General features: G+C 42.7%; 1 long non-coding RNA gene across 1 annotated transcript; it reads left to right on the forward strand.

Annotated features, from left to right (window-relative positions):
- The first annotated feature begins 2,160 nt into the window (after positions 1-2,160).
- Positions 2,161-3,445, forward strand: LOC117937933. Its single transcript, XR_004655288.1, has 3 exons — positions 2,161-2,171; positions 3,075-3,140; positions 3,389-3,445. It is a non-coding gene; the product is annotated as an uncharacterized LOC117937933 (long non-coding RNA).
- The last annotated feature ends 12,609 nt before the right edge of the window (positions 3,446-16,054 follow it).

A 16,054-nucleotide genomic window follows, 5' to 3' on the forward strand; every position in this document is an offset into this window, starting at 1 on the left:
AGCAGACCAAAATGAAAAGAAGAGGGAAGAAACAACATTGACTGAAAAGGAGAAATCAAAGACAGCAAGGCTATCACCTACAGGCGTGCGGGTTTGACAAGAATTACAATGGGCGTGAACAATTGCCAATGTGCTATTTCAGCCTTAATTGACAGAGTGCTCGATCTGTTCAGAGCTCCGGGTGTGCGCCACAGCTGTGGGTGCTACAGTAGGCGCCAACTTTTTCCTCAGAAAGTAAAGCAAGAGAAGAGGTGTGCAATAACAAGCACCGGTGGCTGAGAGGATGAATCAACGCCAAATGAAACCAACCTTAAGAAGAACGCTGGAGTCAGACAGCACAAGCCAACTGTGCCTTACACGCTCCTCGCAGACGCTGATCCATCCCTCATACACTCTAGACTTTATGTGTTTAGGATGCATGTGATGTATGGCAACATGCTGCGCACCTGTGGTCCTGAGGTTTAATCAGGGAGATTGTGCACACAGGTCCCTTGGCCTGTTAGTAAGAGGTCAGCGACTGACTTCAGTGTCAGACATGATGAAACGCATGTAATGAAATGTGTACAGCACACACACACACACACACTACACCTGAAATACACCGAGGGTAAGAGAGTTCTTACCTGATCAGGACAACATCAAGGAAGCCATGAAAAAGAAAAAGGAAGAAATTATTATTTATTTTTTTTGGACATAGTTGGCAAACATATTTATTTTTTTGATTTAGAAAACCAAAAAAACCAAACAGTATTTGTAACCCTTGTGTTGTCCTCCCGGGTCAAAAACAGACAAAAAATTTACATTTTCGTCCCTTTTTAAAGACTTTTTTTAGTTTTCACTACCACCACCTTAATACCACTAGTTTTACTACTTTTTGGAATTTATTGTCAATAACACTCATTTATATAGAATTATACCTAATATTTGAGTTAAAAAAGCAGAATTAATTATTGTCGACTAATGGTTAAGATCAGAGGAATGAAAGTGATCAGTTGTATTTACAAAGAGCGTTGCAAGGAATCCAATCCATTTTTTGTGGTAATTTGGTTAAAAAGGAACCCATATTTCAGAAATAGAAATTTTTTAAAGGGGTAAAATTTTACCCAAGGACAACAGGGGGGTTAAATCATCTAATAGCACCCTATGAAAATACCGTGCAGGCTGGAAATCCACACGTAGCGGGAGATGCATGTTTAATATTCTGGTTATTCAGGTAATAATATTCTGCTATAACCTGCCCAGGAAAGCCCCACTGGACTGGTGGCTACCCAGCAGTGTGCAGGTGGGGGGGGGGAGGCGGGAAAAATGAACTCCGCCAGGTTCATCTATCACACTAGCTGCCTCCTATGCTCCACAAAAGATGAAAAAGGGGGAAACAAATGGCAAAGCAAATCAATTACACAAAAAAAAAAAATCATGTCACCTGTCAAATGCACACTATGTTCTATGTCGCCCGGTTTTCTTTTTGTGTGTATGTGTGTGTGTGTGTGTGTGCGACTTCCAACGGCGCACATTTTCGAAATTGAATTTTGAAAACCTCATACATTATTAAGACCCTTCATGCTTCATCAATTTACCCCCCCACCCCCCACCTCTTTCCCTTCCGTTTCCATGAGACAAAACCTATTAAACCCTGTTTGTTTCGTGGCATCTCTGTGCTCCTTTTAATCCCACATAGTAAGAGCCAAGGCCACGTACGAAATCCACCAGAAGAGCCCTTCAAACTCACAAAGGGTGGTAGGAGGAGAGAATGAGAACAAGGGGGAAGAGAGAGCGAGAGGAAAGTCGAGCACCGACCACACTCCACTTTGGAGTCAATCAAAAAGCGAGCCCCGTGATGTGGTCTCAAGATGTTGGACAGGGAGCACCAGTGTGGCTAACAGGGAAGAAAACACACATGAAGAGTTTTCATATCCGCTCAGATTAAGAGTACTTGTTAGAAGGGGGAAATAACGACTGCGTTGTCAAGGAAACAAGTGCCTCGGTGACACCTTAATCTGGTGAAATATAATTGGAAAAGGAGTGATAAACATCTTCCTATCTGAGTGTGTGATGTAGTGAACGGTATTCGAAAGGAAGCCGCCTGAGCACTCATTACTGGAATTATTGTAAGAATAAGACTGATGAATACATAGGATATGTCTTCAAGGGTTAACAGAAGGAACTCTGGTGTAGACACAGCCTGCTAGGGCTTTCTTACAGTATCCCAATGTTTTAAAAGGCTTGTTGTACACGCATTAGACACATAAAAATATGATGAGCAGCGGTGGAAATGGCACTTGTGTAGAAAATTACTCCGGATCACTACACAAAACAAAATATTGCATCCTGCGAGCGCACAGGTGCTGCTTCCCTTCTCTCTTCGACTGCAAGTGCTCAGTTTGATTCTAGAACACAAACGTCGCGCCGTAGGACACAGTATCATTAGCGACTCAACCTTCACAGATGAAAAAAGAAGTCATAAAGAACTCAGTAGCAACATGACATGCAAATAGGGAAGAACTCAAGAAATCTTTGCCATCGCTCACCAATTATCTTGTTAATTACAAGCCATTGTGAAGGGCTCCCACAGTCGACGGGCTCTCTGATTATACAGTGCATTTGTCCCCACTTTCCACAGCCTAATCAGTAATTACTACCTGCAGCTGTAGCTCGGTACAGAACAGGCTTGGCCATCTTGGGACAACAGGGAACACTGGGCAATTTTGAGGGATGCTGGGCCTGTCAGCGCCTCGCACATTTAGTTCACTCAGTTGGAGTTTGTTGCTGGAGAAGTCATTATTTGGGAGCTCACTGAGTTGCCTATGAGCCACATAACAGTCCACACTTATCACTTTCACACCTAACATCTTCCATTAATGGTGCAGTATGTAGCATTTGAGTCTCTCCTGTTCCTAACTTGGCAGTTAAAGGTGCTCTAAGCAATGTTGGCTGATGTCACTTCTTGAAGTATTGTCAAACAAAACGGAGGCTAGCTCGCCCCTCCCACCTCCATATTCCGTCCCCTCTCTTCCGCGCACTAACCCTCCAACCCCCACCCCCAAATCTTCTTGTTTGTTAATGGCTGGAACAAGTTGGTGCAGGTTGGCGCAGTTTGGTTTGTTGCCTTTTGTGGAGCCTGGGCTGTCTACGGAGACCGCGTTGTATACAGTGTGTTCAGAAGCTAGCAGATAGTGAGGAGATGTTTTTTTTTTTTACATAGTGTTCTGGGGGCAGGCAGCTAGCAGATAGTGAGGAGGTGTTTTTTACAGTGTGTTCTGGGGACAGGCAGCTAGCAGATAGTGAGATTTTTTTTACAGTGTGTTCAGTGGACCTGTAGCTAGCAGATAGTGAGGAGATGTTTTTTACAGAGTGTTCTGGGGACAGGCAGCTAGCAGATAGTGAGGAGATGTTTTTTACAGTGTGTTCAGGGGACAGGCAGCTAGCAGATAGTGAGGAGATGTTTTTTACAGAGTGTTCTGGGGACAGGCAGCTAGCAGATAGTGAGGAGATGTTTTTTTTTACAGAGTGTTCTGGGGACAGGCAGCTAACAGATAGTGAGGTTTTTTTACAGTGTGTTCAGGGGACCTGTAGCTAGCAGATAGTGAGGAGATGTTTTTTACAGTGTTCTGGGGACAGGCAGCTAGCAGATAGTGAGGAGATGTTTGCTGTATGTGACAAAACAGGCTGTAGCCTAAAAATGTGTGACAATGCTTAAAGCAGATCGTTACATACAACGTTGTGGTAACTTGGCTCCGTAGTCAAATATTGTCTTGTGTTATCTTTGTGGATTCCTCGCAGTAACCTTGGTTTCTGTACAGATCCCACTGTTCCTGTCTACCGCCGAGCTGCTTTTCTTCCCCACTCTGACCTGCCATCTGCTTCGCCCTTGCTGAATATACCTGCAAACATTAAAACAACTTGAACTTTATTTGTGGATTGTCTTGTGTCGCTGTGTTCTGGGTCACTCGAACATCGTACCACATAGTTCTAATACTGTATCTTTATTACACTGCATGCTCTTGGGGGAAATTGCTGGAATTGTTGGGTCTTTGTAAATTGTAGAGTGTGGTCTAGACCTATTCTATCTGTAAAGTGTCTTGAGATAACTTGTTATGATTTGATTCTATAAATAAAGTTGAATAGAATTGAATTATTATCTCTGTATGGCATTTTACCCAGTGTGCATCAGAATAGGCAAGGACTCTGTTTGGGACCTTAAACTAATTATTAAGTTTATTAAGTTATTCACATTAAACTAATTACAGTTAATCTAAAATTGTGAACATTGCCTATTTCAAATACAAAATGCAGTAGTTTTCCAATAAATACAAATCATCACACACCAAGCTGAAATACTGATTTAAAGCAGTAGTAAAACACACGCCATGCTCTCACTGTGCTTGTCTCTGCAACTTTGCCTTACTCTACAGTATGTCCCCTGTGGCAATTACATTGAGGGAGCCCCTCAGACTGTATTTAGCTGCCATATGTGTGCCTGTATCCCCAGGGCAACTACAATCTGTCTCTGATAACTTACACTTAACTGGTTTCCATACTCCTGGATTCTTTACACTCTAGCATTCTTCACACCTGTAACTGCCATCAAGGAAGTCACTCTTCTAAGAAGTTACGCTGTAACACTGTGAGGTTGTTTTTCTAAATCTTACTTTTCAGCAGTTCAAGACATTTTCCAATGGAGAACACAAGCTTCACACTAGAATTTAAAGCAGTAGGTTTGTAAGATAAGTCAGGTGTTGCAATCTTAAGGTGCAGATACTCCAGATATTCTAAAACCAAACAGACTTTTCTTTATTACTCCTTTTGGGATGCCTCCCACAAGGAAATTGAAATTTCCAGTAGCAGTTTTTAGCAAAAATAATAGAGAATAGAGAGAAAAAAAGAGGAATAAAGTATAAATATAACAGTAATCATAATAACAATAAAAAACCTTTGGCTATAAAAAAAGACATTTACCCTAATTTATAATAAAGTGTCAGTGTAGAGTGTAAAGTGGCCAGGTATTTACAGTACGTGAGTCCAGGTGTGTATGTACTGCATTCACTAGGGCTGGGTATCACTTTAAAAACATTTACCAATACCAACGCCAGTACCCTTAAAAGGACAATTCTGGTGCAAAATGAACCTGGGGGTTAATAACACATGGGTACAGAGTCAACATAGCACAATGGAGGACCCTACCCAAGCATTGGGGACTTTGTAAAAGTACAGACAGCCTATTAAAAAGATGAACGCCGTGCTTGACCAATGTTAGTGGTTGCGCGGCGTTTCCCAAGATGGCTCATGCTCAACTCGGTAAACATGTTCTATTAACCTCTAGGTTCATTTTCCACCTGAATTGTCCTTTAAAGTGATACCGCAACTTTTTGACACCTTGTATTTTTCTACATTTTTCAATACCCATTATGTGAATGCAAGCATTCCGCCACCACCAATCCTCCATAGTCAAATGATTTTTACACAAATACATTTATTAATGTAAATAATTAAATGGGCTCAGCCACATCACAGACTGGGCCAATCACATGACGCGTTAAACCGAGGAATACTTGGGGTGATTGGCTAAAGGCAAAACCATACAAAAAGTTTCTTTTCCAGACCTGGGTACAAAAGACTGAATAGAGGAATATTTGACTGGCAAAGTTTTGATGCTCTTTGGAACTAGGTTATTTTGGTCGATACCATTGAAAGGCATTGAGTACCGATACCGAACCCGAGACCTGACTAAAGCCAAGTACAATTATCTGAGCATCAAACTGATGGTGGTAAAAATATCTCCCTCCATAAGCTTCTTTTCCATTCTGTTCCTGGCTTTGGGGATCATGACCCCCACCACCCCACCCACCAGCACTAGAGAGGAAGACTTACTCACTGGTGGAAAGCAATGCATATCAATGGGGCAGCTCTATTAAGGAGGTGGTAGCGGAGGGGATCACCTTTAATATCAAAAGGTGGTTGGGGGGCGAGGCAGGATGGGTTCTATTTGACAGCCACCAAGGCCAGGGAAGGTTGAGTCGGGCATTAGGTGTGATGACTCAGACCAGACGGCTCCACCGGTATGACTTATGGGAAAAAAGTATGGTGGACCTGGATATGCACCAATTAACGACTCTGTAAAATTCAGAACAAGCTTCCGTTTCAAGTACAGCAAGGGGGTTGTTTATGATCTCAACTTGTCATATTATGATGCCGTGACATGCTTATGAAAGCCGAGGCGTCACACAGATATTTAAATCTCTTCAGTGGCCAGTAAATACACAGCATATTGTCTCGGTGGAATTGCAGCGCAGTGGTGCGTTAGACTGCTTGTGTGTGCTCTTGTACATAGTTATGAATAAGTGTGTGTCTGTGTGTGTGTGTCTAGCAAAACAGGAAACAACCTGGCCACCTTCAGAGGTCAGGGCTCCACCGCCAGCCTATTAATCACAGCCGTGTCTCGCTCCTCTGCCGCCATGAAGACAGACCGGCAGAGCTCAGTGTGTTTAGCGCTGACGTGTCAGGTTAGACGTCCAGCACTCAGGCTCACCGCCCACATGTTCGCCCTATCGCAGAACAAATCCCCAAACGGGTCATCAAATGGCCCATCAGCTGCATATTGTTAGCCTAGAAGTTGAAATTTCAACATTTTGTTTACAATTTTCTCAATGTTTTTGTCAATTTTGTTCCTATTTTATGTCGCTTTTTTACTTTAAATTATGAAGAGATTTTAAATTATGTCAATTTTTTATAACAATTTCTTTGTCACTTGATGAGCACATGTTTTTGATGTTTTTTGTCACTTTTTCAGATTTTTTTGGGTAACTTAAAAGCGTTTTTCCAGTTTTTTTTTAAGTTTTTTATGCTTATTTCTCACTTTTTTAATCATTCTTTTCTGATATAGAAAGTTTTTGTAAACTGCTCAAATTTGACCCGAGGAAAACACAAGGGTTAACCATGAGTATGTACATTCCAAAATCTTAATTTTGATTTAACCCTTGGGTTGTCTTTGGGTCAAATTCGACCAGTTTTTCCAAATATCTATATCAGAAAAAAGGGTTTCTAAATTTAGTAACCCAAAAATAACATGGATAATTTGTTACACGCATCGTGCTTTGCAAGTACAACAAAAGATACGATCTCCACTTTCATTGACTTCTATCATATTTATCAAACTGCTTTGACTCTTTTATGCGATGCAGCATTTTATGTCTTATTGTCACAACCTACAGTACATTTTAATTTTATACATCTAAAATGCAACGGATGCTAATTTGCAGACCTTAGTCCTGGTTAGGCTTTGAGAAATTATCCATGGTAAAACATAGGGGTGGGGGAGGGGGAATTGATACAGCGTAGTATTGCGATATTTTCAGTGGCAATACTGTATCGATACACAGGCGCCAAGTATGGATCTTATATTATATATTATATATGTGTTGGTCAGTTTGTCCCATTTTTCAGCAATAACATTGAAGTGAGATGACCAAATAGAGAAATGTTTCTTTTTAGATGAAACAGATGTTGACTAAGTTTCCTTTTAAGGGACATCATTTGGAATTGGGAAAAATGTCAAGTTTATCAATTGCAATATATCACCGAATATTGCAATATGTTTAAAATCACAATAATATCGTATCGTGGCATAAGTATCGGGATGATATCGCATCGGGAGGCCTCTGAGTTGAAAAAGGAGGACTGGCTGAATGCTGTCTGCAGGTTTACAGTCTCTATGGACTCTTGTAGTGGCTCCTTAGCTGAAGAATTTTTTAACCCTTTGAGATCTGAGTTCTGGGGCAAGACCATTAACACAGTTAAAAAGTAAGCTTTATGAACAAGATTTTTTGTCTAGTAGCCTTTGGGAGCAAGCAGTTATAATTTTTGGAATAATTCAAACTCAACATCTGTAAATGGCTCTATAGAAGGTCTTGTATGGAGATGCCTTGCTAGAGGATGGAAAGCCGAGAAGAGGGAAAGATGAAGTGATGGGAGAGAGATGGATGGGGGAGATCACTTCTGCAGCCCTGATGGGTGTACAGGTATGGGGGGGGAGACATGATGTTGAGCAGGCAAAGGAGTGTGGCAGGAAGGGGAAGACTGGATGGCAAGATGGAGGAATGGAAAGATAGAAGGAGAGGAGAAGAGGGAGAATGCTTCAGTGGCTCCACTTGACAGCTGAGTGAGAGGGGAAGCGGAGTGGCTACTCTATGTAATTTGTTAGCGGGTCCATGATGCATGCAGGCATGATACCACACCAAGCCTGGCGAACACAGCACAGCCTAGAAACAGGCGGACAGACAGCAGAAAGTAAAGGTTGGGGTGGGGGGAGGGAGGGATGACAGGGGAGTGTTTTGACTGATCAGGGTGCATTAAGAGGAAGATCAGGTGTGGAAGGAAGAGGGGATAAAGATGGAGAACCACACCCCGCCCCGAGTTTCCAGCCTCGGTCGGCCGGGGGAAACCATCCAGCGTCCCTATCTCATGTATTGTACACAAGGCGGGGGGGATTGTTTAGCATAACAGCGCCTGGATCTAAGCTTTGAAATCATTGTCTGCCCGCTATCTCGACAGCTCCTCCTGCTTTGCTCCGTGGCAGGTGCATCTCATCTCGGTACAAGCCACTCTGGATGCATGGCAGACATTATTTGCCCAGGCTTGTCTGAGACGCTGAATAAAATGATACAAATCTGGGCATCAGCCTGCTAATAATGATGCCATGTTGATGGGGGACCTATTTTGTGTGTATGTGTGTGTGTGTCAAAGTCTGTGTTTGCGGCTTGTTGAAGTGGGACTGATCCAGGATGCCATGGCAGCTGTCTGCTATAATTACCTGCGAGCCCGATCACAAACATAAAACCCATCCATACGCGCACACACACACACACATCTCTCCTTATTACCTCATAAGGCGAGGTTTGTCTGATTAGCTTCCATATTTACACCAAAGACTTGTTATTAATGAACATGTGTTCGACGTTTCACTCCACTATACGCTGTAACTCTCTGAACATTCAGAAGGCTCGTCTTTGACAATAGTCGAGAAGCATCACTGATTAGATGCCAAATTTGAAACACCAAGGCCTGTTATGATTGGAAAAATCAAACAAAAATTGCTGCATGTGTATCATTTTCAATTTGACAATAAGGCTTTATGGCTGTTTGTTGTGCAGGAAATGGAAAAGAGAGAGAAAAGAGGGCGCCTGGCAGAGCGCGGACATTACCAGGCAGTATTTCTGGGGGGCATGTCTACGAGACTGTACATCAACCAAACAGTCTGCTGACACACACTCACACACACACTCCCACACACACACACACACAAGGCATGATCCCACCCCTGGCTCTCAGCCCGAACATGCATAATGAAAGGTTCATTATACGTCGTCAGACAACCTGAAAACAAAGTGCTCATTAGTTGTATGGCTCTCTTCATAGATCATCAGGGGTCCGATAATGGAACACACACACACACACACACACACACAACAATAACCATCTTGGGTGCAACTTTTATCTTAAATGCCACTGATTTGAAGAAGAACAAACATTCACTGCATGCATGTAAGCATGCATGGGGATTGTAGGGCAGGATCATTTGCTAATATAAGAGAGTAAGAGAAGAGCAGGGAATATAAAAGTGAAAGGACTTTAAAAATCAAACTGACAGGAAACTGACATGAAAAGGATGAAAGGATGAGGGGAGTTGGACAGTTGGAAGTCATGGGGGCAGTAGGAGGAGGTGAGAAAGAGCAAAGAGGAAATGAAAGTGCAACAGGGCAGAGAGGAAAGGAGTAGAGCATCAGCACACTGTTGGTTAGAGAGAGAGGGAGGGAGGGAGGGAGAGAGAGAGAGGAAGGGTGTGGAATGCGTCCGCGGCTACCTGCATGTACCCTGAACGAGTAAAAGACCTCGAGGGCCACCACTTAATAAGCTCACCTTAAAGAGTTAATGTGACAGGGGTTGTGTGATTAGCTGCAACCAGCATAATAAGCACCGATGTTAATAAAAGGTCAGAATTAGAGTTGGCACAGGTGCAGCACAGAAGAAAACAAAGTCTTTATACTGTAAAAATAACTATTTATTTATTAACCAACAGAGGATTTAATGAATAGAATAAGGGCCCTATTTTAACGATGTAAGCGGCCAGGCGCATGCTCCTTATTAATCATAGGTGTGTTTTGGGCATAACATGCAACCAACCAATCAGAGGTCCTCTCCTCTTCCCTTTAAAAACCATCATGTTTTTGGCACATTGTTATTATGATGGCTGATTTGCACAGAATACTTGTATTTCTTATCTTTTGCATGTGTGTCTGCTGCTGTGCTTACCTGTGTGTGCGTAACAAGCATAGTGTGTGTCCCTGTGTGTGTGTGTGTGTGTGTTTCAAGCATAGTGTGCACGCTGTACACAAGCCTAGGCGCATTTTACTAATGCCCCGCGCTATTGACTTAAGACCAGGTTTTTGTTTTTCAATGGTGCAATCACTTCCCCAGAATAGGCAAGAATGCACCTGAACATACTGTACCTCACTGTAAGACCAGCACGCCCAGAAGGCACCGGAACACACCTCCCTGTAAGACCAGCATGCACCTGAACACACCTCCCTGTAAGACCAGCATGCCAAGAGGGCACCTGAACACACCTCCCTGTAAGACCAGCATGCACTTGAACACACCTCCTTGTAAGACCAGCACACCCATAATGCACCTACACACCTCCCTGTAAGACCAGCACGCCCAGAATGCACATGAACACACCTCCCTGTAAGACAAGTACACCCAGAATGCACCTGAACACACCTCCCTGTAAGAGCAGCCAACCCAGAATGCACCTGAACACACCTCCGGGAAATTAAATTCCCATAGGAGCAAGCAGATTTTTTTTATTAAAAGGCCAGTTATTTCATGGTCAGGTTACTATGCATCCTGATAAAGTTCCTTTGGCCTTTGGAATTAAAATTAAAAGATCTTTTTAAATCAACTTTAGCATGGGTGTGTCAACTTTCTCAAGCCACTGAATTTCCATTTCAAATGTAGACAGAAAGTTAAAAGACAAAGTAACAGAGTCGAGCACCTCCTTGTTGCTAAAATGTATAAGGTCAGTGGAATGGGATGGAAGGAATTGCTCCGAAATCCCATTGCACTCGGATGATCACACAGTGGACTTGAAGCGGGAGGACTACAGGTGCTGAAGAAGAGTGTAAACACTGGGCTTTGTCTCTGCGGGCACGCCTACACAAGGAGAGGGGGATTTCTTTCCCTCTAATCCTCCCGTTTACAAGAGCAGCCACTTTCCACGGCCATTGTGGACGCTCGTCTCCCTCCATTTACTCCCTGCATGGCACTCATTCCAGCTAGTTTAACGCTGCCTGGGTTCCAGGGGGAAGGATTAGGACGTGACGCTTGCCGGCTAGTGTGGAAAAAAACATTGACTACAGAGCCCTCTGTCACTCCTCTCCTCTCCTCTCCCTGAAGGGCACACTTGTGGACTGTGTGTGAAATTCTCCACATGGATTTATGCTGATTATCGGTGCAAACGTGCATCCTTAAACCAATCAGGGGTGTTTGAGCTGCAGCAGGAGGGGAGCAGGGGAGCGCTTTCCCTACATTCAGAGGACTCGTCTTAGTCTATTTACTCCCATTAGTTAAACCCCCCCCCCCCCACGTCCTGAGACTTGAATGCAGATTGGGTGAATTAATCTCGCCTTGTTTGTCTGGCAACACTTCAGACTCTTCAGTGAAGGAATGAAGAAATGCAAACTGCAAATTATCATCCGAGCATCTGCGGTCCACGTGTTAACTTTCCAGCTGTGCAATTTAACACCTATCATTAAATAAAACCTACTCGCAGGCTTCCACTGAATTCAAGGTTTGGATCCAGCAAGCAAATTGATGTATTCGCTTAAATGTTCAACTATCCCTTTTCATGTATTCGTTTTTTAACCCTTCTACCTCAGCATGGCTTTCTTTTGTTTCGAAAGATTAACGTTTGGCACATTTGTTCCAGGGTACATGATGATAAAAGCTAAATAATTGGATATAAAAGAGTGGGATGACCAATCTTAAAGAATACACCTCTAGTTTAGTACTTCTCTGTCTGAGATAGGCTTAAGACTTTAGGTGTTTGTGTAAGGTGTACTGTATAATGTTTGTCTATTTTTTTTATGGTTTCAATTTTTTTGCTCTCCTTTTTTTGTAACCGTGCGAGGAACTTAGGGAGGGTTGGTTGTAGTTTGGGTGGGGTTTGTTTTGTCTGAGCTCTCCAGCCATACGGAGGAAAAGAGTCACGTTGAGATAATGTTGATGAAATGACAGTTTAACGGGGAAATCTCCTCCCCCAGCGCTCACTGATGGGCAGCAATGTGAGTCAGTGGATTACCCGATTTCACAGAGCTCACAGTGGAGGGCTAGGCTAATGGCACGTCACTTATTGAAATGGAGCAGCATAGGTTAACCCCACATGTGGGCCGACATCTTTTCATTTAGTTTGCACGGCTAACCAAAAAGGCGATTACCACAGAGAGCAAGCCATTAAAATGCTGACCTTTTCCCTGTGTGAGTGCCTGTGTGTGTGGTTTGGCAAAATGCCATAATAACTTGCATTAACTTGGTTAGCACGATGGAGTATTTGCAGTGTGGTGAAGTACAGGGCAATGTGTCATTTTAAAGGAACGAGTACAAGAGTCTCAATCCTTCTACAGTGTGTATTATATGATCTGTACAGAAGAAAATGACATGTCTGAAATCTCAGCAACCTTTTCCTTTGTCTCAGTTGTCGGTTCAAACATTAGTAAGTTTCCCACAACCCTCAGACTTTGTTGAAGCTAATTGAAAGCATATTGGAAAAACAATGAGATGCAAACCAACAGGTTGCAGTTCATCTGAAGCCGAGTTCATTCTGATAAATCACTGCCCAGCACCTTGATTGCCTATTTTTCCCGTGCCATGCCATTCGCAATTTCTGGAAGGCATTGTCCTTTTCTATTCAAAATGATTTGGTCAGAGGTGCAGCCAGTGTCCTTTTGTGAATAAATCACTCAGAAATGTCCTAATTAAGTCTGCCCATCGGTGAGCGAGGGAAGTCAGCCGCCGACACGGTGAGAAAAACCACAGGAAAAAAAAAAAAAATCCAATTCCTTCTCTAAAAAGCGGAACAATGGCGAGGATGGCCGGGCCCTGACTGACAAAAGGCGAATTCACAACAGCTGAGGCGCGAAGGCATTCTTTTTGACTTCCTATTATGTTTGTACCTTGGAGATGTTGGGATCTGATTTTCCCCAGCACGCCGTTCGGTTCCAATCTCCCTCCATTCACTCGCACATCAGTCCATTATCATTAAATACAAGTTTGATGTCCTCACAATACACTCACTCCTCACAATGAAGAGAGACGAAGAGAGGGGAGAGCGCGGGAAAACACATTAAATAAATGGCCTATGAGTGAATGACAACAATAAACATATTTGCGCTGGGAGCAATGTTTACAGTGATAAATGATGTGTAGAGGTGGATCGGCCTAGATGTACTGCAGGGATACCTGCCTCCCGGAAAGAGAGATGGGGGGTGGGGGGGAATGAAAGAAGAGAGGTGAAACGGGTCATGACAAAGACTTCATTGACGGTACAGCGGTGCAATGGGATGTTTCTGCAAAATAAATATGCCTACATATATTTGTGCAAATGCGTCGACGTGCTTCTGACCCAATTTGATTATTTCGCGGCACAATTCCATTTATATTACGATTTTTGACGTATTGCGAGAGCGGCCGTACCCACTGAAGTTCCAACGCTGGGTTTAACCAAGGGGGTAAGCCTGTCCAGTATAAAATATAGGAATAAGGACCATGTCTACCGGACAGGACATGTTGTACTGGTTGGACAGTATAAAATATAACTATAAAGAGGACATAAACAGGACAACTTTACTTTGTCTACTCAGATTTGTTCCGTTATCTCAAAAACAATTAAGCCACACAGCCAACGGATGGGATGCAGCGCTCCACAAATACACCAAATATCGCATAATTATTGCGATACTTTCGATATATCGCGATAACGATATTGAGTCGATGTATCTATGTGTTACTTTAATATCAAAATATTCAAAAAAATGTGACAAATCTAGAAATCAAACAGCACTAACGAATATATGATGTTTTAACAATACTCCCCACCAAATAAGCCACTTGTTTTTAATGAAGGAATTTGTCGCTCATGGTCAATGTGTAACCTATGGTGTTTATGCTCAGCTGCTATGGTGATAATGGGCTAACATGAAGCAAGGGCCCCCAACCCCACCATGATGACACCCCTGACACCCTCACTGTGTTTTATCCTTATTTATGGGACTCTCTGGTGGATTTGAGGCATATATTTGTGCAATAATAAAAAATAAAAAAACAGCCTGATACCTGTAACCCTCTTTTAACCTGTTCATGGGAACAATTCTTTAACAAAGTCCTACAATCAACAGTGGCACGTTGGGTTCTTTTGGTGCAAATCCCTGTGTGTGATTTTTGATCAAACATAGAAAAATCCCAACATGATGTTATGTTCTCTGACAGCCACAAAGGAGTCTGATATCACACAGTGTTTCACAAAACATCAGCAATGAATGCCAAGTGGGGGTGTCAGTCACTGGAAATCAAAGAACAAGGACTACCTCCACGGTTTAGCTCTGACGAACAATGACTTCTGGGGGAGAAATCTATAAAGGAAAAGGATGTCAAGTTTTCCAGTGGCAGTGGCCTCGTTAGACCAGAATTCAGCTAGAAGACAGGTTGGGTTCTGAGTTAGAGCGTTGACAATAGGGCTGCACGATGTGAGGAAGTTAAGTATTTGCGATTATTTTGACTGATATTGCGATTGGAGTCACAAAATTGGAGGGGATGATCATTTTTGTATAATTCTCACTGGAAAATACTTAAAAAATGAAAATGATATATATACATATCATTTTCATTTTTTAGGTTTTAACATTTATTTTAATGAGAAACATACAAAAACGATCATCTCCTCCAATATTATATATACACACACACACACACACACACACAGTCTATAGGATACAATTTGTAGGCTGGGACGTCTCTGTAGCATCACAATACTTCATTCCGAAGGGTTTGACAAATATTTTGCAACACATATTTTCCCTTTAACAAAAATGTGGCCCCATCCGCGATATTGCACCCCCCCTCCCCCCACACACACACATGCGATTTGGATATTGCAGTACTCCATACTGAGATTTCGATACAATTTCGATTAATTGTTCTGCCCTAGTTCAAGAGTTTTATTTTGACAAAAAGGAAAACTCGTTATCTGATTACATTTTTCCTCTTACTTTCAAAAACTAACACTTGAAACTAGTGCTCCAGTCCCGATGATACCTCTGAGGCTGCTGAAATGCACTGTGGGAAAGGTAGGATACCACTAAATGAAGTAAACACGGCACGCTGAGGAAGGGGAACTTGCACACAAAATAATCCCCCACCCTCCTTGTTTCAGTTTAGATCCCCTTCAGGTCACAAATCTCCCATGTTACTCCAACCCCCAGGCAGCCAGCAGCCCATTAAACCCATCCAGAGACATGCATTGTGGGAGAACAGATCAACTCATGCAGCAGTGGGCTATTTATCCAGATTAGGAAGTAATGCCTCTCTGCTACTCCAAGATACTATGGACCTCTGGGGGCCTATATGTGTGTTTATGTGTGAGAGTACACTGAGACACAGCAGACTAAAAAAATCACACAAGAAATTCTATGCTTTTTATAATGTCATAATATATACTGTAATGTATAATGTAATGTATACTCATCATTGATCCCTTATGGGGAAATTACAATTTACACTGTTGTTATTACACACCACACACAGGCCTGAACTACACACACATGCTCAGGTCCTTTACATCCAGTATTGGAGAGATGTCAGAGTGGGGGGGCTGCGACTGCTGAACAGGCACCCTGAGTGGTTGAGAAAGGGTTCGGTGCCTTGCTCAAGACCACCTTGGCAGGGCCCAGGAGGTGAACTGGCATCTCTCCATACTCTGGTCGGTACGGGGACTTGAACCAGCGAC

This window comes from Etheostoma cragini, chromosome 22 (assembly GCF_013103735.1).
Source record: "Etheostoma cragini isolate CJK2018 chromosome 22, CSU_Ecrag_1.0, whole genome shotgun sequence".
Classification (NCBI taxonomy): domain Eukaryota; kingdom Metazoa; phylum Chordata; class Actinopteri; order Perciformes; family Percidae; genus Etheostoma; species Etheostoma cragini.